The sequence below is a fragment of the Oryzias latipes genome, chromosome 18 (assembly GCF_053564925.1).
Source record: "Oryzias latipes strain Hd-rR chromosome 18, Olatipes_Hd-rR_3.1".
NCBI classification, from domain to species: Eukaryota; Metazoa; Chordata; class Actinopteri; order Beloniformes; family Adrianichthyidae; genus Oryzias; species Oryzias latipes.
The window spans coordinates 3,588,345-3,615,259 of NC_136254.1; the positions used below are offsets into that span (position 1 = coordinate 3,588,345).

The window sequence follows — 26,915 nt, forward strand, 5'->3', positions numbered from 1 at the left end:
GATACGTACATTTCTTTCAAGTTTAAAAAAAAATAAATAAACTTTGCAATTTTATTTTTCAAATTTTCCATATTTTCTACAATGTGACCTTTCGTTTTCGAAATTTCAATTTTAGATGTTTCAAATTCGCAATCAGGTTTTTTATTCACTGATCTTGACTTTTTAAAGTAATCCATGTATTTGTTTTTAATATCTCAAACAGTCTTTAAATCAAATTAAACCTGATTTTTTGCTGTACGCAAACAGGTACTCTAAGGGAAATCAAAGGTTTAAAAATATTAGTTATTAATGGTAAGTAAAAGTGAGGATTTCCTTTTGAAAATGTGGTGGAAGTGAATGAGAAAAACTTGAGTTGATGTGTAGAGATGGTGTCTGCTGTCTGAGAGACTTGGGAGGAAAGTCTTCTGATGCTCAGAGCTTTTGTTGCCATGGAAATTAGTATGCAGGCAGTTAGAAATCCACAGATCCTGTTTGAACAACACCTGCATAACAAACGGAATAAAAAGAAAAATCCTCTGACAAATGAATTCATCTTTCTGGTCTTTGGTCAGTGTTTGCAAAATGTCAACATATTATTTTGTTCAAAATGTAACGTCTTTATTTAAAACAGGCAGCTATAAAAGGTTTTTTCACGCACAACATATCAAATGATCACTTCAGTAAATCAACATTTATTGCTACTTTTTCAAAAAAGAAAATGGCACAGATAAAATAAATGTTCTTTATTTTCATGCTACTCCTGCACTGAACTAAAGTCTGAAGGACAACTACAGTAGATTTGATAGAAATGTGAGCTTATTAGGGCCCGAGCACGGAGTGCAAGGACCCTATTGTATCTGTTAGGTTTATTATTATTATTATTATTATTAGGGCCCGAGCACGGAGTGCAAGGACCCTATTGTAATTCGAATGTTTATTATTATTATTATTATTATTCTACCGGAAGAGTCGCCTTTTTGAGGCCTTTAACATACCCCAAAACTCACCAAATTTGGCACACACATCAGGAGTCGCGAAAAATTTCGTATTTTATAGGAGATTGGCATGGGCGCACAAAAACGGCTCGATAGCGCCACCTACAGTGACTTTTGTCCCGACGCCCCGCATACGCTTTAACGTACAAGCTTGATTTTTACAGGGCATGTTCTTCAGATGGAGACTTACAAAAAAGTCTGAAAGGACCCACCTGTCACTCGCACAGGAAGTCTGATATATTGAGGTCAATATGTCATTTTTGCTTCATTTTGGACATTTGCAGGCCTCGCTCTAGAACGAACTCCTCCTAGAGATTTTGGAGTAATGACTTCAAACTTTGGTTGTGTAAACTAGACACATGTCCGATGTTAAATTGCGAAGCTTTTAAGTTTTTATGGATGTTTGTGACCATGGCGGCGCGTCAAAATTGGAGGTCGTTTCGAAAACACGCCATGAAAAGAAAAATGGCCATTACTCAGCCATGCAAAATCCAATCTGATCCAAAATTGATATGCATGATTGTAGTCTGACTCTGAACACATCTGCAGTGAAAAAATCTGGAAAAAGTGTAGCGCCACCTGCTGGCAAGAGGAAATGACATGTTTTACTTGGAGCATCACTACTCCGAGTAGGATGAGCCGACACACCTCAAAATGACGTCCACCTGTTGAAAAGCCATTGAAGTTTACTCTGACAAAAAACCATAACTTTCAATGCGGGGGTGTGGTCGTGACAGAGCGGCAAAGTTGGGCATCTCGCTATGCACACAAAAGTTGCTCTCACGTGCACATTCCTTGTCCAATCTCACTGAAATTCAATGGATATGATGAAGCTTCTATTCTGAACCCATGGATATGACAATCTTGGACGAGCTCTATAGCGCCACCTAGTTATTGCATGGGGCACATTCTGCCCTGTATTTTCTCTTTGCTTTGTCCGATGTGCATGAAATTAAAACTGGAGATACTCAGAAGGGTCTTCTCTCATCATGTAAAGTTTCATGGGTGTACACCTGACGGTGCCTGCGTAACAGGAAGTGGTCGATTATGTGCACCCAAATAATAGAAATTTATTATAAATCAGCCGTTTGTCTCAGGAAGCTGAGATTTCAGAATTAGATGCCTTTAATAACCTCCAGCTTTGATATGTAACACTATAGGGTCTACGAGAAACTTCATCACTTGATTTTTTTAATGAAATTTTGGACTGAACAAAGATTTTTAGCATAAATTATGTTTAGGTTATCAGCACCAAGAATTCAACTTTCATAGGCATTTATGTGCTACTGCTTCCTAAAAAAATTCAGAATTATTGAAGTTACAGGTGAACTTTTATTCAACATTTCATCCAAAAAGGTCCGAAAACGTCTTTTTAGGCAAAACTGCAAACACCTATTTTTTTGCATAACTTATCTTTCAAATATCAGCACAAAAAAATTAAAAACGGTAGGGATCTGTGTTTGCTGCCTTCCATATTTTTTTCAGACTTAAAAGTGTAACAGATGATTTATAAAAAATCCTTTTTCATCCAAAAACCTGTGTTAAATCTGTCTAGACTCCAAACAAACATTTTTTTATGGTAACTTATGTTTCAACAATCGACACCAATTTTCACAGACCTATAGCTAAACATGTCCCATAGCTACCTGAATATTTTCATAGATATAAAATGAACTGGTCATTCTAACATCTGGCATTCTAACATCTAACATCTTACATGTCAAAGCCTCTCTCAGCCTGGCTCTGCTGAAGGAGTCGTGTTACAACCCCGCCCCCTCCTGCTGGGACCCCTGCTATGTAAATTAGCAAGCAGTGAACAGAGAGATGAGAAGTAAGAATGGCCATTACTCAGGCATGCATAATCCAAAGACAGCCAGTTAAACACTGAAAGACATATTTTTTCGGTATGTCTTTCATACATCTTTAGTATTAAAAACTCTCCAAGATGAATGTGCCTGACTCCACCTGCAGGTGGATCACAGACTTCCTGACGGACAGACAGCAGTATGTGAGGCTGGGGAAGCTCGTCTCAGATACTCGGACCACAAGCACCGGATCCCCCCAGGGCTGTGTCCTTTCACCCCTGTTACTCTCCCTGTACACAAACAGCTGCACAGCTGGTCACCTGTCTGTCAAACTCCTGAAGTTTGCTGACGACACCACACTCATCGGCCTCATCTCTGACGGAGATGAGTCGGCCTACAGGAGTGAAATAGCCAGGCTGGTGTCATAGTGCAGCGCTAACAACCTGGAGCTTAATGCTCTGAAGACAGTGGAGATGACAGTGGACTTCAGGAAGGCCCCAGCCCCCCTCCCCCCTGTCATCCTCTGTGACTCCCCGGTGACCTCTGTGGAGTCCTTCTGCTTCCTGGGAACCATCATCAGCCAGGACCTCAAGTGGGAGCAGAACATCAGCTCCATCACTAAGAAGGTCCAGCAGAGGATGTACTTCCTGAGGCAGCTGAAGAAGTTTCACCTCCCTGAAAAGATGCTGGTAGACTTTTACACCGCCATCATCGAATCCACCCTCACGTCCTCCATCACAGTCTGGTTCGCTGCGGCCACGGCCAGAGACAAGGCCAAGCTGCAACGCGTCATCCACTCAGCAGAGAAGGTGATCGGCTGCCACCTCCCGTCTCTCCAGGAGCTGCACATCTCCAGGACCTGGAGGCGGGCAGCCAGGATTGTAGCCAACCCCTCTCATCCAGGACATAATCTCTTTCGGCCCCTCCCTTCTGGCAAGAGGCTCCGGTCCATCAGGACCAGGACCTCGCGCCACAAGAACAGCTTCTTCCCCACTGCAGCCAGCCTGCTGAACAGAACCCCAACTCCCCCAGGTGACCCCCCCCCCCCCACCCACCCACCAAAGGACTGTCGGTGCCACTTACAGGCCCCACCATCCCAGCCCATCTGTGCTCCCACTTTAATTCACCTTACTCTACTGTATATAGTGTGTTGTTGTTGTTAACTTAATTTTTAACTTATTCTTAATTGCACTATACACCAAGTCAAATTCCTCGTTTTGTAAAGTGCGCTCTACTGAACCTGGCAATAAAACTTTTTCTGATTCCTGATTCTGATTCTGATTCTATTAATCATTGTTTTTTATTCATTCAAAATGCAATTAAATCAATATTTTATTTTTTTTCTTTTCCTTTTTCTTTTTTTATCTCTTATATCCTTTTTTATAATCAATGTTTGAACTTCTTTTCCTTTCTATTGTCATGGTTTCAGTTTGTTGTCTTTTTTTTCGCTTTAGTTCTTGTTCTGTCTTGTTTGGTTCTGTTTCCTGTTTTATTTTGAAAGGTTTCCTGTCTTGTCATGTTTCTTGAGTTTTACTTCCTTTGGTCCCCATCTGCCCTAATCGTGTTCACCTGTGTCTTGTCTGCCCTGTCTGTATATAAGTCTTGTCTCTGCCTTCCTCCTGTGCTGGTCCATTAACTTCTGCTCATGTTGATCACGTCTTCTTGTCTGGCGTCCATGTCCCTTGCCAAGCCACAGTAAGTTTTTGTTTTTAGTTTTGTCATCCTGCTCTGCAGCGCTTTTTGTTAGTTAAATAAACCCACTTGCCCTGAACCCGTTTGCCTCCCGTCTCTGCGCCTGGGTCCTACCTGCTCTCGAGCCTCCCCCCCACACGACATATATACATCCAATGAAATTAAACTACAAATCAACAAACACAACTGATAACAAATGTCTCTAAAAAATGATGTGTATATTTGCAGAACCTTAAAAACACCAAACAAATAACAAATGCTTCCCAATTAAAGCACAAAAAATGGAACACAAAATGTAAAACCCAAGTTAGAAATTGCAATTTGAAAAATATACTTTTTTCAGCAGCTTTTCAAAATCAATCACCAATTCTACACTTCTGTGGATGAAACAAAGAACTCCAGAACAATGAAGCCATTTCTCTAAGTCTCTCTCACCTTCAGTTTTAAACAAGGTCTGTGAAAATCCACCATACATTGGTCACATGAACTCAGAGACCTGCTAAAAGTGCACAATTGTAAAAGCTCTTTTATATAGACAACTGTTTGTTTGCTTAGAGCTCTAAATATAAAAAAAAATGCTTTTCTATCACCTAGACACAGATGGAGAACCATATCAACTGGATTAATAACAGGGTGGCATGTTTAGACAACATGAAGCTGTCCATCACATTTTTGACCTAAACATGTAAACATATCCTTGGCTCTGCGGTTAGGAAATGGTATTTGGGAATCTCTTTATACCAGGAGCCAGCCTGGCCATTGGAACATCGCCACAGTGCCCATCCAGACTGGGACAGCAACGGGGTCCACTTCAGAGCCGTGAGCTGCTGTGTTTAACTCCAGCTGTCCCAGCAAGGGAGACAACTGCAGCAACATCCACTGACCAAGCTGACAAGCCCTGGCAGAAAAGATCCCCACAAGAAAAACACTGGCTCAGGCAGGCTGGTCAAAAAAAAATAGTTTTGCCATTGTCTTGCAGCTCGCAGATCAAGTGGTTTAGTTTTCCAGTAATGTCAGTCAAGAATGCAAGTTCAGATTCACAATGTTCATATTCACCATATTCAACAGACATCTCCACCAATAGCACCTTAAAAATCCTGTGCTGTTTAGCTTTGCAGCTGAGGTTGTTTACGATTTTCAGAATAAGAGTCATTATATGTCCAGAGCCAATCACTTCTGCACATAAGGCCTGCTGGTGAATGACGCAGCAGTAATGCAGACATTTTGGAAAGTCTGGGTCAGCTTTACAGTGAGTGATGAAACCTGTTTGTCTATTGATCATAGCAGGAGTCCCATCTGCAGTCACTGCTACCAGCTTTTCTAATTGTACCTTTTTCTGCACAAAAACTCCTTCACCGTGTTATACATTTCAACTCCTCTTGTAGTTGTCTGTTAGGGCAGATGTGTCAGGAGTTCTTCTCTTGTGGAAACCAAAAGCTATGCTGTACTGTTGCCGTCCACAGACTCATCACACTGGACGTTAACCACCTGCACTTTGCAAGATCCCGGTCCAGCTAATTGGCCAAGTTATCAGACATAGCTGACACTCATCTAGACATTGTAGTGGAAATTGAATGAGTTCTATTGTTCTCATCCTTAGGGACAGTGATAGCAATTATCATCATTGCTTGAATTTTTTTCATGCTATATGCAAAAGTCTTTGTCCCTTAAGGCAACAGATTACAGCCCCCCCCCCCCCCCCCAGGCTGCTGTCGTATTAACAATAGCTTGGAGCTCCAGAATGGACAAGAAAAAACGACGAGAATGCCTCGAGCAGGGCGTTGCTCACGGGGCGGTCGCTCGTGCCAGGCGGTCGCACGTGCTCGGGCCCGCTAAATGCTACTTGTAGCTTTAATTATTATTATTATTCTTCCGACTTTTCCGTCGCCTTTTTGAGGCCTTTAACATACCCCAAAACTCACCAAATTTTGTATACACATCAGGAGTCGCGAAAAATTTCATATTTTATAGGAGAACGGCATAGGTAAACAAAAATGGCTCGATAGCGCCACCTGCAAAATTTGTTTTCGCGAGCACCTCCATATGCTTTATAGTACAAACCTGATTTTAACAGGGCATGTTCATCGGATAGAAACCTACAAAAAAGTCTCTTGGGACCAAGCTGTCAGTCGCACAGGAAGTCTGATATTTTGATGACAATATGTCATTTTTGCTGTATTTTGGTCATTTGCAGGCCTCGCTCTAGAACGAACTCCTCCTAGAGATTTGAGAGTAATGACTCCAAACTTTGGTTTTGTAAACTAGACACATGTCCGATGTTAAATTGCAAAGCTTTTAAGTTTTTATGGATGTTTGTGACCATGGCGGCGCGTCAAAATTGGAGGTCGTTTCGAAAACACGCCATGAAAAGAAAAATGGCCATTACTCAGCCATGCATAATCCAATCTGATCCAAAATTGATGTGCATGATTGTAGTCTGACTCTGAACACATCTGCAGTGAAAAAATCTGGAAAAAGTGTAGCGCCACCTGCTGGCAAGAGGAAATGACATGTTTTACTTGGAGCATCACTACTCCGAGTAGGATGAGCCGACACACCTGAAAATGACGTCCACCTGTTGAAAAGCCATTGAAGTTTACTCTGACAAAAAACCATAACTTTCAATGCGGGGGTGTGGTCGTGACAGAGCGGCAAAGTTGGGCATCTCGCTATGCACACAAAAGTTGCTCTCACGTGCACATTCCTTGTCCAATCTCACTGAAATTCAATGGATATGATGAAGCTTCTATTCTGAACCCATGGATATGACAATCTTGGACGAGCTCTATAGCGCCACCTAGTTATTGCATTGGGCACATTCTGCCCTGTATTTTCTCTTTGCTTTGTCCGATGTGCATGAAATTAAAACTGGAGATACTCAGAAGGGTCCTCTCTCATCATGTAAAGTTTCATGGGTGTACACCTGACGGTGCCTGCGTAACAGGAAGTGGTCGATTATGTGCACCCAAATAATAGAAATTTATTATAAATCAGCCGTTTGTCTCAGGAAGCTGAGATTTCAGAATTAGATGCCTTTAATAACCTCCAGCTTTGATATGTAACACTATAGGGTCTACGAGAAACTTCATCACTTGATTTTTTTAATGAAATTTTGGACTGAACAAAGATTTTTAGCATAAATTCTGTTTAGGTTATCAGCACCAAGAATTCAACTTTCATAGGCATTTATGTGCTACTGCTTCCTAAAAAAATTCAGAATGATTGAAGTTACAGGTGACATCTTAGAGAGCATTACATCCAAAAAGGTCCGAAAACGTCTTTTTAGGCAAAACTACAAACACCTATTTTTTTTCATAACTTAATCATCATATATCAACACCATTTATTTTTTTAAATGTAGGGATCTGTGTTTGCTGCCTTCCATATTTTTTTCAGAAGTCCAGGTGAAACAGATGATTTTAAAAAAATCCTGATTCATCCCAAAACCTGTGCTTTTTCCGTCTGGACTCCAAACAAGTGTGTTTTAAAATTACTTATGCTTCAAATATCCACACCAAGTTTCACACGCATATAGCTGAACATGTCTAAATGCTTCTTGAATATTCTTTACAGATATAAAATGAACTGGTCAACTGTAGGATGTCATTTCCTCTTACATGCTTAAGTCTTTTCCTCATGCTGCAGCCTGCTCCTCAATCATCCCTGTTGCTGGAGTCAAATTTCACCCCCCCCCCCCCCCCCCCCCCCCACACACACACACCAGCTGCCAGTTCATATGCTAACTAACCCAGAAGTGAGGTGACAAGAGTTTAGACACAAGAGGGAGGGCAGACTGCTTTTTCATTTGTTTTGTATGTCTTTCATAGATTTTTATGAATAATCATTGCTTTTCTAGTCATGTAAAATGCAATTAACCTAATATTTTATCTTTTTTTTTTACAAACAAAACATATGAATGTGCTCCAAAACAAAACCCAACTCTCAGTACAGTTCTACAGATGTAACATAAGACTTAGACAGTAAATGTCTCTTTTATCCTTTTTTAATCAATGCTGCAACTTCTTTTCCTTAATATAAATCCAATGAAATTAAACTACAAAACCAAAAAACACAACGTATAGCAAATTTCTCTAAATAAATTATGTGTATATACAATATGTAGCACTTTTAAACAAAATAATAACAAATCCTTCCAATACAAGCACAGAAAAATGGAACACAAAATTTAAAACCCAAATTTGAAATGGCAATTTTAAAAAGATAATTTTTTCAGCCTGCTAAAAGTGCACAATTGTAAAAGCTCTTTTATATAGACAACTGTTTGGTTGCTTAGAGCTCTAAATATAAAAACAATGCCTTTATGGACGTGGCACGGATGGCACGGATGTTCAGCAGGGTAAACCCCAGGAAAGCGGCGGGACCTGATGGAGTTCCCGGAAAGGTTCTGCGGGCCTGCGCCGATCAACTCTCCCAGGTCTTCACAAAAATCTTCAACCTGTCGCTAGCTCAGGCTTTCATCCCTGCTTGCCTGAAGTCATCCACTATCATCCCGATACCCAAAAAGTCCTCATCCACAGCCTTCCTCACGGACTTCCGCCCAGTTGCACTCACTGCTGTCATCACAAAGTGTCTGGAGCGGCTGCTCCTGGGACACATCAAAGACTCCCTCCCTCCAATCTTCGTCCCCCACCAGTTTGCTTACAAAGCAAACAGATCAACGGATGATGCCATTTCCATCACCCTCCACACTGCGCTGAGCCACCTGGAACACAGAGACACCTACGCCAGGATGCTCTTTGTGGACTATAGCTCAGCCTTTAACACAATCATTCCTGACATTCTGGTCAACAAACTGTCTGAACTAGGACTCCACCCACTCACCTGCTCGTGGATCAAGGACTTCCTGACAAACAGACCACAGACAGTCAAACTTGACCCCCACCTCTCCTCCACCCGGACGCTGAGCACAGGCTCCACACAGGGATGTGTGCTGAGTCCTCTGCTGTATACACTGTACACAGCAGACTGCAGACCAGCCCACACCAGCAACACCGTGGTGAAGTTTGCAGACGACACTACTGTGGTGGGGCTGATCTCTGGGGACGACGAGACGGCCTACAGAGACGAAGTCCTGAAACTCTCAAGGTGGTGTCAGGCTAATAACCTCATCCTGAACACCACCAAGACCAAGGAGATCATCCTGGACTTCAGAAAAAACAGAACAGATCCACCCCCACTCTACATCGATGGAAACTGTGTGGAGAGGGTCCACAGCTTCACCCTCCTGGGCACCACCATCTCTGCTGACCTCACATGGTCTAACAACACCATGACTGTCATCAGGAAGGCCCAGCAACGCCTGCACTTCCTGAGAAAACTTAGGAGGAACGACGTCAGCCAGGAGCTGCTGGTAACGTTCTACCGCTCAACCATTGAGAGCATTCTGTCCTATGGCATCACAGTGTGGTTTTCCCACTGCACTGAAGCAGAACGGCAGAGTCTCCAGAGAGTGGTAAAGACAGCGCAGAGGATCATCGGCTGCCCCCTCCCCTCACTGAAGGACATTTACCAGTCTCGCTGCCTCAGCAGAGTGACTAGCATCACCACTAACTCCACCCATTCTGCTTTCCCTCTGTTTGAACTGCTGCCCTCTGGAAGGAGGTACAGGTCCATCAGAACCAGGACAAACAGACTAAGAAACAGCTTTTTTCCACAGGCAATTATCATACGGAATGCACATACGTCCACCAACCACACCTCACTCTAATTTTACTACAATGCGTGCAATATCCTGACTGTCTAACCGGGTCACTGTGCAATAACTTGATATTTATTAAGCTGTGCTCACAGCAACTCATGTAATTCCATTCTATTTTATTCACAAATATTTAATATTTAACAGTTCCTGTCCATATTGTTCATTTTTTGTTAAGAGTTGTAAATACAGTATTTCTTTTTCTATTCTATTTTTATTTTTATTTTATGTAACTCCTTCACTCCAAGGCTGCTGCAATTTCATTGTATCCCCATGTACAATGACAATAAACGATTCTGATTCTGATTATATCACTTAGACACAGATGGAGAACCATATCAACTGGATTGGTAACAGCAACAACCACCGACCAAGCCGGCAAGCCCTGGCAGAAAAGATCCCCACAAGAAACACTGCAGGCTGTTCCATAAAAAATATAGTTTTACCATTGCCTTGCAGATCACAGTTGAAGTGGTTTAGTTTTCCTAAAAAAATTCAGAATGATTGAAGTTACAGGTGAACTTTTAGACAACATTTGATCCAAAAAGGTCCGAAAACGTCTTTTTAGGCAAAACTGAAAACACCTATTTTTTTGCATAACTTATCTTTCAAATATCAGCACAAAAAAATTAAAAACGGTAGGGATCTGTGTTTGCTGCCTTCCATATTTTTTTCAGACTTAAAAGTGTAACAGATGATTTATAAAAAATCCTTTTTCATCCAAAAACCTGTGTTAAATCTGTCTAGACTTAGTATTAAAAACTCTCCAAGATGAATGTGCCTGACTCCACCTGCAGGTGGATCACAGACTTCCTGACGGACAGACAGCAGTATGTGAGGCTGGGGAAGCTCGTCTCAGATACTCGGACCACAAGCACCGGATCCCCCCAGGGCTGTGTCCTTTCACCCCTGTTACTCTCCCTGTACACAAACAGCTGCACAGCTGGTCACCTGTCTGTCAAACTCCTGAAGTTTGCTGACGACACCACACTCATCGGCCTCATCTCTGACGGAGATGAGTCGGCCTACAGGAGTGAAATAGCCAGGCTGGTGTCATAGTGCAGCGCTAACAACCTGGAGCTTAATGCTCTGAAGACAGTGGAGATGACAGTGGACTTCAGGAAGGCCCCAGCCCCCCTCCCCCCTGTCATCCTCTGTGACTCCCCGGTGACCTCTGTGGAGTCCTTCTGCTTCCTGGGAACCATCATCAGCCAGGACCTCAAGTGGGAGCAGAACATCAGCTCCATCACTAAGAAGGTCCAGCAGAGGATGTACTTCCTGAGGCAGCTGAAGAAGTTTCACCTCCCTGAAAAGATGCTGGTAGACTTTTACACCGCCATCATTGAATCCACCCTCACGTCCTCCATCACAGTCTGGTTCGCTGCGGCCACGGCCAGAGACAAGGCCAAGCTGCAACGCGTCATCCACTCAGCAGAGAAGGTGATCGGCTGCCACCTCCCGTCTCTCCAGGAGCTGCACATCTCCAGGACCTGGAGGCGGGCAGCCAGGATTGTAGCCAACCCCTCTCATCCAGGACATAATCTCTTTCGGCCCCTCCCTTCTGGCAAGAGGCTCCGGTCCATCAGGACCAGGACCTCGCGCCACAAGAACAGCTTCTTCCCCACTGCAGTCAGCCTGCTGAACAGTACCCCAACTCCCCCAGGTGACCCCCCCTCCCCCCCCCGCCCACCAAAGGACTGTCGGTGCCACTTACAGGCCCCACCATCCCAGCCCATCTGTGCTCCCACTTTAATTCACCTTACTCTACTGTATATAGTGTGTTGTTGTTGTTAACTTAATTTTTAACTTATTCTTAATTGCACTATACACCAAGTCAAATTCCTCGTTTTGTAAAGTGCGCTCTACTGAACCTGGCAATAAAACTTTTTCTGATTTCTGATTCTATTAATCATTGTTTTTTATTCATTCAAAATGCAATTAAATCAATATTTTATCTTTTTTCTTTTCCTTTTTCTTTTTTTTTATCTCTTATATCCTTTTTTATAATCAATGTTTGAACTTCTTTTCCTTTCTATTGTCATGGTTTCAGTTTGTTGTCTTTTTTTTCGCTTTAGTTCTTGTTCTGTCTTGTTTGGTTCTGTTTCCTGTTTTATTTTGAAAGGTTTCCTGTCTTGTCATGTTTCTTGAGTTTTACTTCCTTTGGTCCCCATCTGCCCTAATCGTGTTCACCTGTGTCTTGTCTGCCCTGTCTGTATATAAGTCTTGTCTCTGCCTTCCTCCTGTGCTGGTCCATTAACTTCTGCTCATGTTGATCACGTCTTCTTGTCTGGCGTCCATGTCCCTTGCCATGCCACAGTAAGTTTTTGTTTTTAGTTTTGTCATCCTGCTCTGCAGCGCTTTTTGTTAGTTAAATAAACCCACTTGCCCTGAACCCGTTTGCCTCCCGTCTCTGCGCCTGGGTCCTACCTGCTGTCGAGCCCCCCCCCCACACGACATCTATACATCCAATGAAATTAAACTACAAATCAACAAACACAACTGATAACAAATGTCTCTAAAAAATGATGTGTATATTTGCAGAACCTTAAAAACACCAAACAAATAACAAATGCTTCCCAAATAAAGCACAAAAAATGGAACACAAAATGTAAAACCCAAGTTAGAAATTGCAATTTGAAAAGATACTTTTTTCATCAGCTTTTCAAAATCAATCACCAATTCTACTCTTCTGTGGATGAAACAAAGAACTCCAGAACAATGAAGCCATTTCTCTAAGTCTCTCTCACCTTCAGTTTTAAACAAGGTCTGTGAAAATCCACCATACATTGGTCACATGAACTCAGAGACCTGCTAAAAGTGCACAATTGTAAAAGCTCTTTTATATAGACAACTGTTTGTTTGCTTTATATTTTATAGGAGAACGGCATAGGTAAACAAAAATGGCTCGATAGCGCCACCTGCAAAATTTGTTTTCGCGAGCACCTCCATATGCTTTATAGTACAAACCTGATTTTAACAGGGCATGTTCATCGGATAGAAACCTACAAAAAAGTCTCTTGGGACCAAGCTGTCAGTCGCACAGGAAGTCTGATATTTTGATGACAATATGTCATTTTTGCTGTATTTTGGTCATTTGCAGGCCTCGCTCTAGAACGAACTCCTCCTAGAGATTTGAGAGTAATGACTCCAAACTTTGGTTTTGTAAACTAGACACATGTCCGATGTTAAATTGCAAAGCTTTTAAGTTTTTATGGATGTTTGTGACCATGGCGGCGCGTCAAAATTGGAGGTCGTTTCGAAAACACGCCATGAAAAGAAAAATGGCCATTACTCAGCCATGCATAATCCAATCTGATCCAAAATTGATGTGCATGATTGTAGTCTGACTCTGAACACATCTGCAGTGAAAAAATCTGGAAAAAGTGTAGCGCCACCTGCTGGCAAGAGGAAATGACATGTTTTACTTGGAGCATCACTACTCCGAGTAGGATGAGCCGACACACCTGAAAATGACGTCCACCTGTTGAAAAGCCATTGAAGTTTACTCTGACAAAAAACCATAACTTTCAATGCGGGGGTGTGGTCGTGACAGAGCGGCAAAGTTGGGCATCTCGCTATGCACACAAAAGTTGCTCTCACGTGCACATTCCTTGTCCAATCTCACTGAAATTCAATGGATATGATGAAGCTTCTATTCTGAACCCATGGATATGACAATCTTGGACGAGCTCTATAGCGCCACCTAGTTATTGCATTGGGCACATTCTGCCCTGTATTTTCTCTTTGCTTTGTCCGATGTGCATGAAATTAAAACTGGAGATACTCAGAAGGGTCCTCTCTCATCATGTAAAGTTTCATGGGTGTACACCTGACGGTGCCTGCGTAACAGGAAGTGGTCGATTATGTGCACCCAAATAATAGAAATTTATTATAAATCAGCCGTTTGTCTCAGGAAGCTGAGATTTCAGAATTAGATGCCTTTAATAACCTCCAGCTTTGATATGTAACACTATAGGGTCTACGAGAAACTTCATCACTTGATTTTTTTAATGAAATTTTGGACTGAACAAAGATTTTTAGCATAAATTCTGTTTAGGTTATCAGCACCAAGAATTCAACTTTCATAGGCATTTATGTGCTACTGCTTCCTAAAAAAATTCAGAATGATTGAAGTTACAGGTGACATCTTAGAGAGCATTACATCCAAAAAGGTCCGAAAACGTCTTTTTAGGCAAAACTACAAACACCTATTTTTTTTCATAACTTAATCATCATATATCAACACCATTTATTTTTTTAAATGTAGGGATCTGTGTTTGCTGCCTTCCATATTTTTTTCAGAAGTCCAGGTGAAACAGATGATTTTAAAAAAATCCTGATTCATCCCAAAACCTGTGCTTTTTCCGTCTGGACTCCAAACAAGTGTGTTTTAAAATTACTTATGCTTCAAATATCCACACCAAGTTTCACACGCATATAGCTGAACATGTCTAAATGCTTCTTGAATATTCTTTACAGATATAAAATGAACTGGTCAACTGTAGGATGTCATTTCCTCTTACATGCTTAAGTCTTTTCCTCATGCTGCAGCCTGCTCCTCAATCATCCCTGTTGCTGGAGTCAAATTTCACCCCCCCCCCCCCCCCCCCCCACACACACACACACCAGCTGCCAGTTCATATGCTAACTAACCCAGAAGTGAGGTGACAAGAGTTTAGACACAAGAGGGAGGGCAGACTGCTTTTTCATTTGTTTTGTATGTCTTTCATAGATTTTTATGAATAATCATTGCTTTTCTAGTCATGTAAAATGCAATTAACCTAATATTTTATCTTTTTTTTTTACAAACAAAACATATGAATGTGCTCCAAAACAAAACCCAACTCTCAGTACAGTTCTACAGATGTAACATAAGACTTAGACAGTAAATGTCTCTTTTATCCTTTTTTAATCAATGCTGCAACTTCTTTTCCTTAATATAAATCCAATGAAATTAAACTACAAAACCAAAAAACACAACGTATAGCAAATTTCTCTAAATAAATTATGTGTATATACAATATGTAGCACTTTTAAACAAAATAATAACAAATCCTTCCAATACAAGCACAGAAAAATGGAACACAAAATTTAAAACCCAAATTTGAAATGGCAATTTTAAAAAGATAATTTTTTCAGCCTGCTAAAAGTGCACAATTGTAAAAGCTCTTTTATATAGACAACTGTTTGGTTGCTTAGAGCTCTAAATATAAAAACAATGCCTTTATGGACGTGGCACGGATGGCACGGATGTTCAGCAGGGTAAACCCCAGGAAAGCGGCGGGACCTGATGGAGTTCCCGGAAAGGTTCTGCGGGCCTGCGCCGATCAACTCTCCCAGGTCTTCACAAAAATCTTCAACCTGTCGCTAGCTCAGGCTTTCATCCCTGCTTGCCTGAAGTCATCCACTATCATCCCGATACCCAAAAAGTCCTCATCCACAGCCTTCCTCACGGACTTCCGCCCAGTTGCACTCACTGCTGTCATCACAAAGTGTCTGGAGCGGCTGCTCCTGGGACACATCAAAGACTCCCTCCCTCCAATCTTCGTCCCCCACCAGTTTGCTTACAAAGCAAACAGATCAACGGATGATGCCATTTCCATCACCCTCCACACTGCGCTGAGCCACCTGGAACACAGAGACACCTACGCCAGGATGCTCTTTGTGGACTATAGCTCAGCCTTTAACACAATCATTCCTGACATTCTGGTCAACAAACTGTCTGAACTAGGACTCCACCCACTCACCTGCTCGTGGATCAAGGACTTCCTGACAAACAGACCACAGACAGTCAAACTTGACCCCCACCTCTCCTCCACCCGGACGCTGAGCACAGGCTCCACACAGGGATGTGTGCTGAGTCCTCTGCTGTATACACTGTACACAGCAGACTGCAGACCAGCCCACACCAGCAACACCGTGGTGAAGTTTGCAGACGACACTACTGTGGTGGGGCTGATCTCTGGGGACGACGAGACGGCCTACAGAGACGAAGTCCTGAAACTCTCAAGGTGGTGTCAGGCTAATAACCTCATCCTGAACACCACCAAGACCAAGGAGATCATCCTGGACTTCAGAAAAAACAGAACAGATCCACCCCCACTCTACATCGATGGAAACTGTGTGGAGAGGGTCCACAGCTTCACCCTCCTGGGCACCACCATCTCTGCTGACCTCACATGGTCTAACAACACCATGACTGTCATCAGGAAGGCCCAGCAACGCCTGCACTTCCTGAGAAAACTTAGGAGGAACGACGTCAGCCAGGAGCTGCTGGTAACGTTCTACCGCTCAACCATTGAGAGCATTCTGTCCTATGGCATCACAGTGTGGTTTTCCCACTGCACTGAAGCAGAACGGCAGAGTCTCCAGAGAGTGGTAAAGACAGCGCAGAGGATCATCGGCTGCCCCCTCCCCTCACTGAAGGACATTTACCAGTCTCGCTGCCTCAGCAGAGTGACTAGCATCACCACTAACTCCACCCATTCTGCTTTCCCTCTGTTTGAACTGCTGCCCTCTGGAAGGAGGTACAGGTCCATCAGAACCAGGACAAACAGACTAAGAAACAGCTTTTTTCCACAGGCAATTATCATACGGAATGCACATACGTCCACCAACCACACCTCACTCTAATTTTACTACAATGCGTGCAATATCCTGACTGTCTAACCGGGTCACTGTGCAATAACTTGATATTTATTAAGCTGTGCTCACAGCAACTCATGTAATTCCATTCTATTTTATTCACAAATATTTAATATTTAACAGTTCCTGTCCATATTGTTCATTTTTTGTTAAGAGTTGTAAATACAGTATTTCTTTTTCTATTCTATTTTTATTTTTATTTTATGTAACTCCTTCACTCCAAGGCTGCTGCAATTTCATTGTATCCCCATGTACAATGACAATAAACGATTCTGATTCTGATTATATCACTTAGACACAGATGGAGAACCATATCAACTGGATTGGTAACAGCAACAACCACCGACCAAGCCGGCAAGCCCTGGCAGAAAAGATCCCCACAAGAAACACTGCAGGCTGTTCCATAAAAAATATAGTTTTACCATTGCCTTGCAGATCACAGTTGAAGTGGTTTAGTTTTCCTAAAAAAATTCAGAATGATTGAAGTTACAGGTGAACTTTTAGACAACATTTGATCCAAAAAGGTCCGAAAACGTCTTTTTAGGCAAAACTGAAAACACCTATTTTTTTGCATAACTTATCTTTCAAATATCAGCACAAAAAAATTAAAAACGGTAGGGATCTGTGTTTGCTGCCTTCCATATTTTTTTCAGACTTAAAAGTGTAACAGATGATTTATAAAAAATCCTTTTTCATCCAAAAACCTGTGTTAAATCTGTCTAGACTTAGTATTAAAAACTCTCCAAGATGAATGTGCCTGACTCCACCTGCAGGTGGATCACAGACTTCCTGACGGACAGACAGCAGTATGTGAGGCTGGGGAAGCTCGTCTCAGATACTCGGACCACAAGCACCGGATCCCCCCAGGGCTGTGTCCTTTCACCCCTGTTACTCTCCCTGTACACAAACAGCTGCACAGCTGGTCACCTGTCTGTCAAACTCCTGAAGTTTGCTGACGACACCACACTCATCGGCCTCATCTCTGACGGAGATGAGTCGGCCTACAGGAGTGAAATAGCCAGGCTGGTGTCATAGTGCAGCGCTAACAACCTGGAGCTTAATGCTCTGAAGACAGTGGAGATGACAGTGGACTTCAGGAAGGCCCCAGCCCCCCTCCCCCCTGTCATCCTCTGTGACTCCCCGGTGACCTCTGTGGAGTCCTTCTGCTTCCTGGGAACCATCATCAGCCAGGACCTCAAGTGGGAGCAGAACATCAGCTCCATCACTAAGAAGGTCCAGCAGAGGATGTACTTCCTGAGGCAGCTGAAGAAGTTTCACCTCCCTGAAAAGATGCTGGTAGACTTTTACACCGCCATCATTGAATCCACCCTCACGTCCTCCATCACAGTCTGGTTCGCTGCGGCCACGGCCAGAGACAAGGCCAAGCTGCAACGCGTCATCCACTCAGCAGAGAAGGTGATCGGCTGCCACCTCCCGTCTCTCCAGGAGCTGCACATCTCCAGGACCTGGAGGCGGGCAGCCAGGATTGTAGCCAACCCCTCTCATCCAGGACATAATCTCTTTCGGCCCCTCCCTTCTGGCAAGAGGCTCCGGTCCATCAGGACCAGGACCTCGCGCCACAAGAACAGCTTCTTCCCCACTGCAGTCAGCCTGCTGAACAGTACCCCAACTCCCCCAGGTGACCCCCCCTCCCCCCCCCGCCCACCAAAGGACTGTCGGTGCCACTTACAGGCCCCACCATCCCAGCCCATCTGTGCTCCCACTTTAATTCACCTTACTCTACTGTATATAGTGTGTTGTTGTTGTTAACTTAATTTTTAACTTATTCTTAATTGCACTATACACCAAGTCAAATTCCTCGTTTTGTAAAGTGCGCTCTACTGAACCTGGCAATAAAACTTTTTCTGATTTCTGATTCTATTAATCATTGTTTTTTATTCATTCAAAATGCAATTAAATCAATATTTTATCTTTTTTCTTTTCCTTTTTCTTTTTTTTTATCTCTTATATCCTTTTTTATAATCAATGTTTGAACTTCTTTTCCTTTCTATTGTCATGGTTTCAGTTTGTTGTCTTTTTTTTCGCTTTAGTTCTTGTTCTGTCTTGTTTGGTTCTGTTTCCTGTTTTATTTTGAAAGGTTTCCTGTCTTGTCATGTTTCTTGAGTTTTACTTCCTTTGGTCCCCATCTGCCCTAATCGTGTTCACCTGTGTCTTGTCTGCCCTGTCTGTATATAAGTCTTGTCTCTGCCTTCCTCCTGTGCTGGTCCATTAACTTCTGCTCATGTTGATCACGTCTTCTTGTCTGGCGTCCATGTCCCTTGCCATGCCACAGTAAGTTTTTGTTTTTAGTTTTGTCATCCTGCTCTGCAGCGCTTTTTGTTAGTTAAATAAACCCACTTGCCCTGAACCCGTTTGCCTCCCGTCTCTGCGCCTGGGTCCTACCTGCTGTCGAGCCCCCCCCCCACACGACATCTATACATCCAATGAAATTAAACTACAAATCAACAAACACAACTGATAACAAATGTCTCTAAAAAATGATGTGTATATTTGCAGAACCTTAAAAACACCAAACAAATAACAAATGCTTCCCAAATAAAGCACAAAAAATGGAACACAAAATGTAAAACCCAAGTTAGAAATTGCAATTTGAAAAGATACTTTTTTCATCAGCTTTTCAAAATCAATCACCAATTCTACTCTTCTGTGGATGAAACAAAGAACTCCAGAACAATGAAGCCATTTCTCTAAGTCTCTCTCACCTTCAGTTTTAAACAAGGTCTGTGAAAATCCACCATACATTGGTCACATGAACTCAGAGACCTGCTAAAAGTGCACAATTGTAAAAGCTCTTTTATATAGACAACTGTTTGTTTGCTTAGAGCTGTAAATATAAAAAAAAATGCTTTTCTATCACCTAGACACAGATGGAGAACCATATCAACTGGATTAATAACAGGGTGGCATGTTTAGACAAAATGAAGCTGTCCATCACATTTTTGACCTAAACATGTAAACACATCCTTGGCTCTGCGGTTAGGAAATGGTATTTGGGAATCTCTTTATACCAGGAGCCAGCCTGGCCATTGGAACATCGCCACAGTGCCCATCCAGACTGGGACAGCAACGGGGTCCACTTCAGAGCCGTGAGCTGCTGTGTTTAACTCCAGCTGTCCCAGCAAGGGAGACAACTGCAGCAACATCCACTGACCAAGCTGACAAGCCCTGGCAGAAAAGATCCCCACAAGAAAAACACTGGCTCAGGCAGGCTGGTCAAAAAAAAATAGTTTTGCCATTGTCTTGCAGCTCGCAGATCAAGTGGTTTAGTTTTCCAGTAATGTCAGTCAAGAATGCAAGTTCAGATTCACAATGTTCATATTCACCATATTCAACAGACATCTCCTCCAATAGCACCTTAAAAATCCTGTGCTGTTTTGCTTTGCAGCTGAGGTTGTTTACGATTTTCAGAATAAGAGTCATTATATGTCCAGAGCCAATCACTTCTGCACATAAGGCCTGCTGGTGAATGACGCAGCAGTAATGCAGACATTTTGGAAAGTCTGGGTCAGCTTTACAGTGAGTGATGAAACCTGTTTGTCTATTGATCATAGCAGGAGTCCCATCTGCAGTCACTGCTACCAGCTTTTCTAATTGTACCTTTTTCTGCACAAAAACTCCTTCACCGTGTTATACATTTCAACTCCTCTTGTAGTTGTCTGTTAGGGCAGATGTGTCAGGAGTTCTTCTCTTGTGGAAACCAAAAGCTATGCTGTACTGTTGCCGTCCACAGACTCATTACACTGGACGTTAACCACCTGCACTTTGCAAGATCCCGGTCCAGCTAATTGGCCAAGTTATCAGACATAGCTGACACTCATCTAGACATTGTAGTGGAAATTGAATGAGTTCTATTGTTCTCATCCTTAGGGACAGTGATAGCAATTATCATCATTGCTTGAATTTTTTTCATGCTATATGCAAAAGTCTTTGTCCCTTAAGGCAACAGATTACAGCCCCCCCCCCCCCCCCCCCCCCAGGCAGCTGTCGTATTAACAATAGCTTGGAGCTCCAGAATGGACAAGAAAAAACGACGAGAATGGCTCGAGCAGGGCGTTGCTCACGGGGCGGTCGCTCGTGCCATGCGGTCGCACGTGCTCGGGCCCGCTAAATGCTACTTGTAGCTTTAATTTTGTTTTGTTTTTGACCCTGCCAATTTAAGCACTTTTTAAAAAGATACACATTTAAATATGACTTTGCACATTTCTTTAACTTTCTATGAAATGAATTTGTCTTTACCAGCAGATACATTATGCAATAAACTTGATTTCTTTTATGTTTTTATATATCTAAGTAAAGCAAATGGGGATTAAGTTTAATCTTGCACAGATTCAGACCATTATATTATTTGGATTAATAATTTAGATTTGAAGGGTAGAATGCATTTATTTAAGCAGGAAAACACTTAAGGATTAGGAATCTCTCTGAAGACAAAAAAGAAAAACAAACTAATATATTGATCACAGCGCTTTTTAGGGCTAAGTAATTACTTCAGTCAGCATTTGACCCTCTTTTTTTGTGTAGTTCTAGTGCCATATTGGCGCCCAAACCCCCATAAATCACTGAACTTATCTGCAGTTTTGCGTCAGACAAGAGCAAATCCCCCAGTCGTCTCAGTGATGCTACCAGGCTGTCCTGTTCCAGTCATGACTGATGCATGTTTAAATGATAGATCCTTAACTGGTGAATGGAGTACATTTAAGATTGCCTTTTTTCTAGTCATTGGGTCCATTAAAAAAAGTGCCTCTACTTTTCCTACACTTGTCTATCGTGAGGAGTTTGTTTCTACTTTGTACAGATGTGTTTTTCTTCCCCGCATTTTCAGATCATCAGGCTCCGTCTCCTGAGTTTAAACATCAAATCAAATCAAATCAGACTTTATTGGCACTTTTCCAACTCATGCTACCCAAAGCGCTTTACATAAAAACATAATCGAATTTTAAAAACAAAAAGACAAAACATTAAACAAATATTTTGTTTCAAACCACCACCACACACACCCTGGAAAGAAAAATGATGCAGTGTCGAAATCTGGCTTTGTACTGAAATGGGGAAACAATGATTTGGGGTCAGGTCCACACCAGTGACCCCCCACTCAAGTTCACAGAATACACTACCACAGGACCCCCCAGATCTGAGTTTAAGAGCCAGACCTGGGAGATCCCATTGCTGTGACCCCGTTCACTGAGAAGGGTCAGTTACTGATGTGGAGGGTCCCCTTGAGGACAACATGCTTATCTCCCGCCTCCTATTCTAAATGCTGTTCCGGCATCAGAGTTTTTTATTGTTATTTTTTCACAGCATGCACACTCAAAGCTCCACCAAAAGTCCAAAACCCAGTGATGGGTTTAGTGTTTTGTCAGAACACCAAGTGGTCCAAATCTTAGCTGTGGAGGCCCCATGAGATCTGCTTCATCTTACCTCTGCTGCTGCCCTGCCTGCACACAGCAATCAGGATTCTTCTTATCAGATAATTCCTGAAAATGAAAAGCTAAAATGTGCTGAATGTAAAATAATTCTTTATAGAATGTACCAAAAAGTCTGCAATTCCGTCCTGTTGTGCTTGGAGTGCTCCTCACCTTATTAACTAACTGTATTTAATCCCTTCACGCCGTAGAACACTAACTCGGAGTGTACCATCTAATCCAGGACTCCGATTAATTTAGCCCACCTTGAACGGAAAGAAAAACAGAAGAATCTTTTGTTCTATAATTGGATATAAATTCAGCCAGTAGGCGGTTAAATTCATGAGCCCAATTGAAATCTTTTACTTAAAAAAAAAGAATGCTGTTTTCACTTGTACCTTTTTTTTTATTTTAAAGATTCAAACAGAAAAAACAACAAGTGAATGAAACATCAGCAGCTCTGACATCATTCCTGGTTTGTAGATTGTCTTCATGTAATTCAGGATGAAGAATTAGCCATTAAAAAAGTCAACTGAGAGCGATATTGGAGTGATGTGCAGAGTTCAACATGGCCTGAAGCTGTTGGAAAACCTGATGGTTCTACAATGAAAGCCTCCATGCAGCAGAGACTAGCTGGGAAAAGGTTCCCGTTGGGGGTGAGAGGCGTCTTTGATGATGTTCCCGACACCGCTTTGGTGCAGTGACCTGAAGCGAGGGGAGGAAGTCCAGGACCATCCTCTCTGCGGCGCTGGCGCCCCCACAGCTCAGAGAAATGCAGACTGTAGTAATAAAAAGGATGGAAGAAACTTGCATTCAATGTCGTTGTAACCAGACTTGATCTTATAGGAAAATATTATAGGATATAGTTATAGGAAAATACTTTCTATTTAGGTGTTACAAATGAGATTCAGTTTTTGTATTTGGAGGATTTTTTTTTTTCTTATCAGTTCTATTGTTGAGTCCAGCAGAACTCTTTGGTGGACTTTCATTTTGAGTTACTGGTTTGTCTTTTTAGGACAAGGTGTCTTAAACCGGCCCTGAGTTGCATGGCGCCCTTTGCGAAAAGGGATTATGGTGCCCCCCTCTCTCAAAAAGCTCAAAAAGTTGTATTGCATCATGTAGACCCTTTAAAAAAATAATGATTCATTACTTTATGTTGAACAGAAAGAAACAATGTCGGCACATATAAATTGTTGCCATTAAGAACTCCAAAGTTACTGTTACTAGCATTCTTAGCTGTAGTACCTGTAGTACTTGTTGTAGTACAGTAGAAAGGGGTGTCCATTTTTGTTGGGAAAAGGAGAACAGAAAAAAAAAACACTATTTTATTGAAAAAGTTATCCGTGTCATCGGGAAACCTTATTTCTCAAGGTTTTGGTAAAGTATGAACAGAGCAGTGGTTAGGCTCCTGGTTCAAATCCCAGCCTGGACCTTTTAGTGTGAAGTTCTTTTTCTTTCCGTGCATGCGTGGGTTCTCTCCGGGAACTCCAGTTTCCTCCAACGCTCCAAAAACATGCCTTATAGGTCGCTTGGTGTCTCTAAATTGCCCCTAAGTGTGAGTGTGAGCATGGCCACCAGTTCAGGGCCCAACAATGGCTAGATTGGCTCCTGAAAGGGATTCAGTGGGTCCTGGAAATGGATGGATGAGCAGTCTTGGATGTGACTACACTTTCATGTCTTTTTTAACAATAATGACTGATTGTACTTGGTTTAAGCATATATGAGATTTTTCTTTGACCTGTTTGAGTTTGTTTATCTGATCATTAGGTTTAAGGAGCTGTAAATTATTACCACATATTTCTTTGTTGAATTTATGATTTTTTATTTTTATTTGTGGCCTTTTTAAATAAATAACTAATTAGTAGCACAAAAATATTTAGTATGTGTTGATATAAAATATAGACTAAACAGCTTTATATTAAAGCTTGGCAAGACTTTATTAGGAAAGTGAACAGAAATGCAAATGTGCTTCTGTTTTTCTGCAGACCTGAAAACATTTCCCAGTTGTGGCAGGCTCTGATTATTAAGGTTGAAACATGTTTGAGTTTGTGAGAATTTTTGTTGTTTTTTTAGTGATTGTGGTGGTGGGAGTGATGTATCCTTTGGCATAAATCAACTAAGTCAAATTACAAGAATATGTTCCGTGATTAGCATCTACATAATGAGAGGAGTTCATTAGCCCCCTTTATTAACTGTGATTGAGCGTTCCGGATGCCTTGTCAGAGCGCTCGCAGACATTCATGTTTGCAGAGATGATGGATTTGTCAGCTGCATTTTAAGGGAGTGTGTGTTTGTGTGTATGTGTGTGTGCTGATGTTGTTTAGTTTGGTCTCTGACTTTAACACATATAAAGGGCAGAGACATAGAAAGACTTACTCTGAGTGGGAACATAAATACATGCAAACACTCCGACAGGGAACCCGCCTGTCCAGGAGGCCGGTGCATTGTTGTTGGTGCACCCCTCCCGATCCTGGAGGAGTCACACGAGCAGCGCTGCCTACGCAGAGCAACCTCCATCATCAGGGACCCTCAGCACCCCTCTCATGGACTGTTCTCCCTCACCTGGGAGGAGGTTCAGGAGCATCAGCTGCAGATCCAGCAGGATGCTCATGCATTCATGTTCTCACAAACTCCACTCTGCAATAAGATCAAAGGATTACCCCCCAACCCCCCACACGACCCGAAGACACAATACATGGACACAGACTCTAGCAACCCCCCCATAAACAAGACTGCTGTTAAACACACATAGTCACTATCACACTGAATGCTGGTCTCTATTCTATTCTATTTTATTTTATATATTTTGTTATCTTATTTGTTTCACTTAATTGTTTTATTCATCTTATTTTTTATTCTTGGATTGTTACTTTATTGCTACTTTTTTTTTAATTATTCCTGTTTTTTTGCACTGTCATACCAGTGAGAAACAACATCTCGTCTCACCTGTGTATTTCTCTGCAAATACTATGTGTGGAATGATGATAAACAAAATCTTGAATCTTGAATTCCACTGTCACTAAGTCTGTTTAGCCCATGTGGCTCTGGCACACCTCTAAATCTGCGCATGGCGTGTGTTCTACCTGCACACGGCTGACGATGCTGTAAATGACCTCTTAAACTGTGTTCACACCAGGCATGCTGCACACACTGTTAACACTGGACAGGGAAGGGATTCTTCTTTTTCTTTTTCTACTGTTTACTAGCACATGTCTTCCACCTACAGTTGGGAGATGTCCAAAGTCTTGCTTCCTCTGAGCGGTTTGGTCCAGTGTGGTTTAGAACAGTCCAGGCAATTCAGGTGAGTGTTTCCACTCAAAGTTGAAGCTAAAAACAACAACAATGGCAGTCATCCGGCAGCTCATTTTTCCCCGCTTAGCTTTTGGTACTCTGTAGATACAAAGCGTTTTATGTTGTTTGAGGGAAGATGGCGGGCGGGGAAGAGGACTACAGCCGCTTTCTTTGAGTTTTCTTTTGTCTTAACCCTTGTACTATCCAAGGCACTTTAATGTTGGGTCATCTAGACCCACTATACAGTGTGTTGAACTTTTTTTTCTTTAATGATTTGTGAACTTCACTGGTGTCCATGGATTATATGAGATCTTTCCACCTTTATCCACCTTTGTCATGGTAGGGAGAACACGTCAATGTAAGGGTGGGGTCATCTAAGATAGCACAAGGTTTACTGACCTTCAGCCAATCAACGGGTCTCCACAGTAACCTGGCCTTAAGCGGTCCTTTCCATTTTTCTATGGACCCACAACCAAGGGGTGCCCAAAAATGGTACCATTCGGTCCGGCTTACTGGGTCCATTTTATATTGGAAACGCTCAAGATACCGGACTGGACTGGACTGTAACGTACGGCTCAGTGGAAATGAGGCTTAAGAAAAGCAAATCTGGCAAATCCTGCTCAAGGCTTTTTCTTATACAGCTCTATTCCGATATATGAAAGACTTGGTGTCATATTATTATCTCCAGGAACAAACCGCAACTATTTATTTCTCCTCCGTGATCAATTTTCTAACAGTTGACACCTCTGTGAATCAAAAGGGAAACCATCCATACACTACTACCAAATCTGAGTCCCTGATTGGTCGAAGTTCTACCTGGTTTAACTTTTATTTTAATAGCTGCATGTTTTGTACATTGAGCCCAAGAACGGTCATAGAAACATGCGTAGCTACATGTGAACGCAAGAGTTTGGAATGTGGAAAAGCACATTTACGTAAAATGTTCATTGAAAGTGGTGGCTTGAACGCGCATTGGCGAGAGTGGTGTGAGCGTAGCTTCAGAGGTACAGTTTCTTCCTCATACTGTGATACTTCCATATAAAACAGGAAAGAAATGTCCATTGCCTCAATATTTAAAGACAGGAGATGAGGACATTCCTCATTTGTGAATATCCAGTAAAATGCTAAATTATTTTTACCTTTTCCCCTCCAGTCTCCTGACTGTAGATTTACCTCTTAAGAACATGATCTGAAGCATCTTCTGTTTTATATTAAACAAACTTACTTTGTATCAAAGCAAATATAAAGTGTCAGCAGCTCCGTCTTTAGTTTTCACATTTTGTGTTGGCCTGCTTAAGCATTCAGGTAAGACGTTCTAGAGATGAAAGAACAATGTCTCCTCTGGATTGAGAGCTGTGTCTGCAGAGAC

At 42.1% G+C, this 26,915-nt stretch overlaps 1 protein-coding gene across 11 annotated transcripts in view; it reads left to right on the plus strand.

Annotated features, from left to right (window-relative positions):
• Positions 1–26,915, plus strand: part of nrxn2b (neurexin 2b) — an 806,770-nt gene that overhangs the window by 288,326 nt on the left and 491,529 nt on the right. The window lies entirely within an intron of this gene.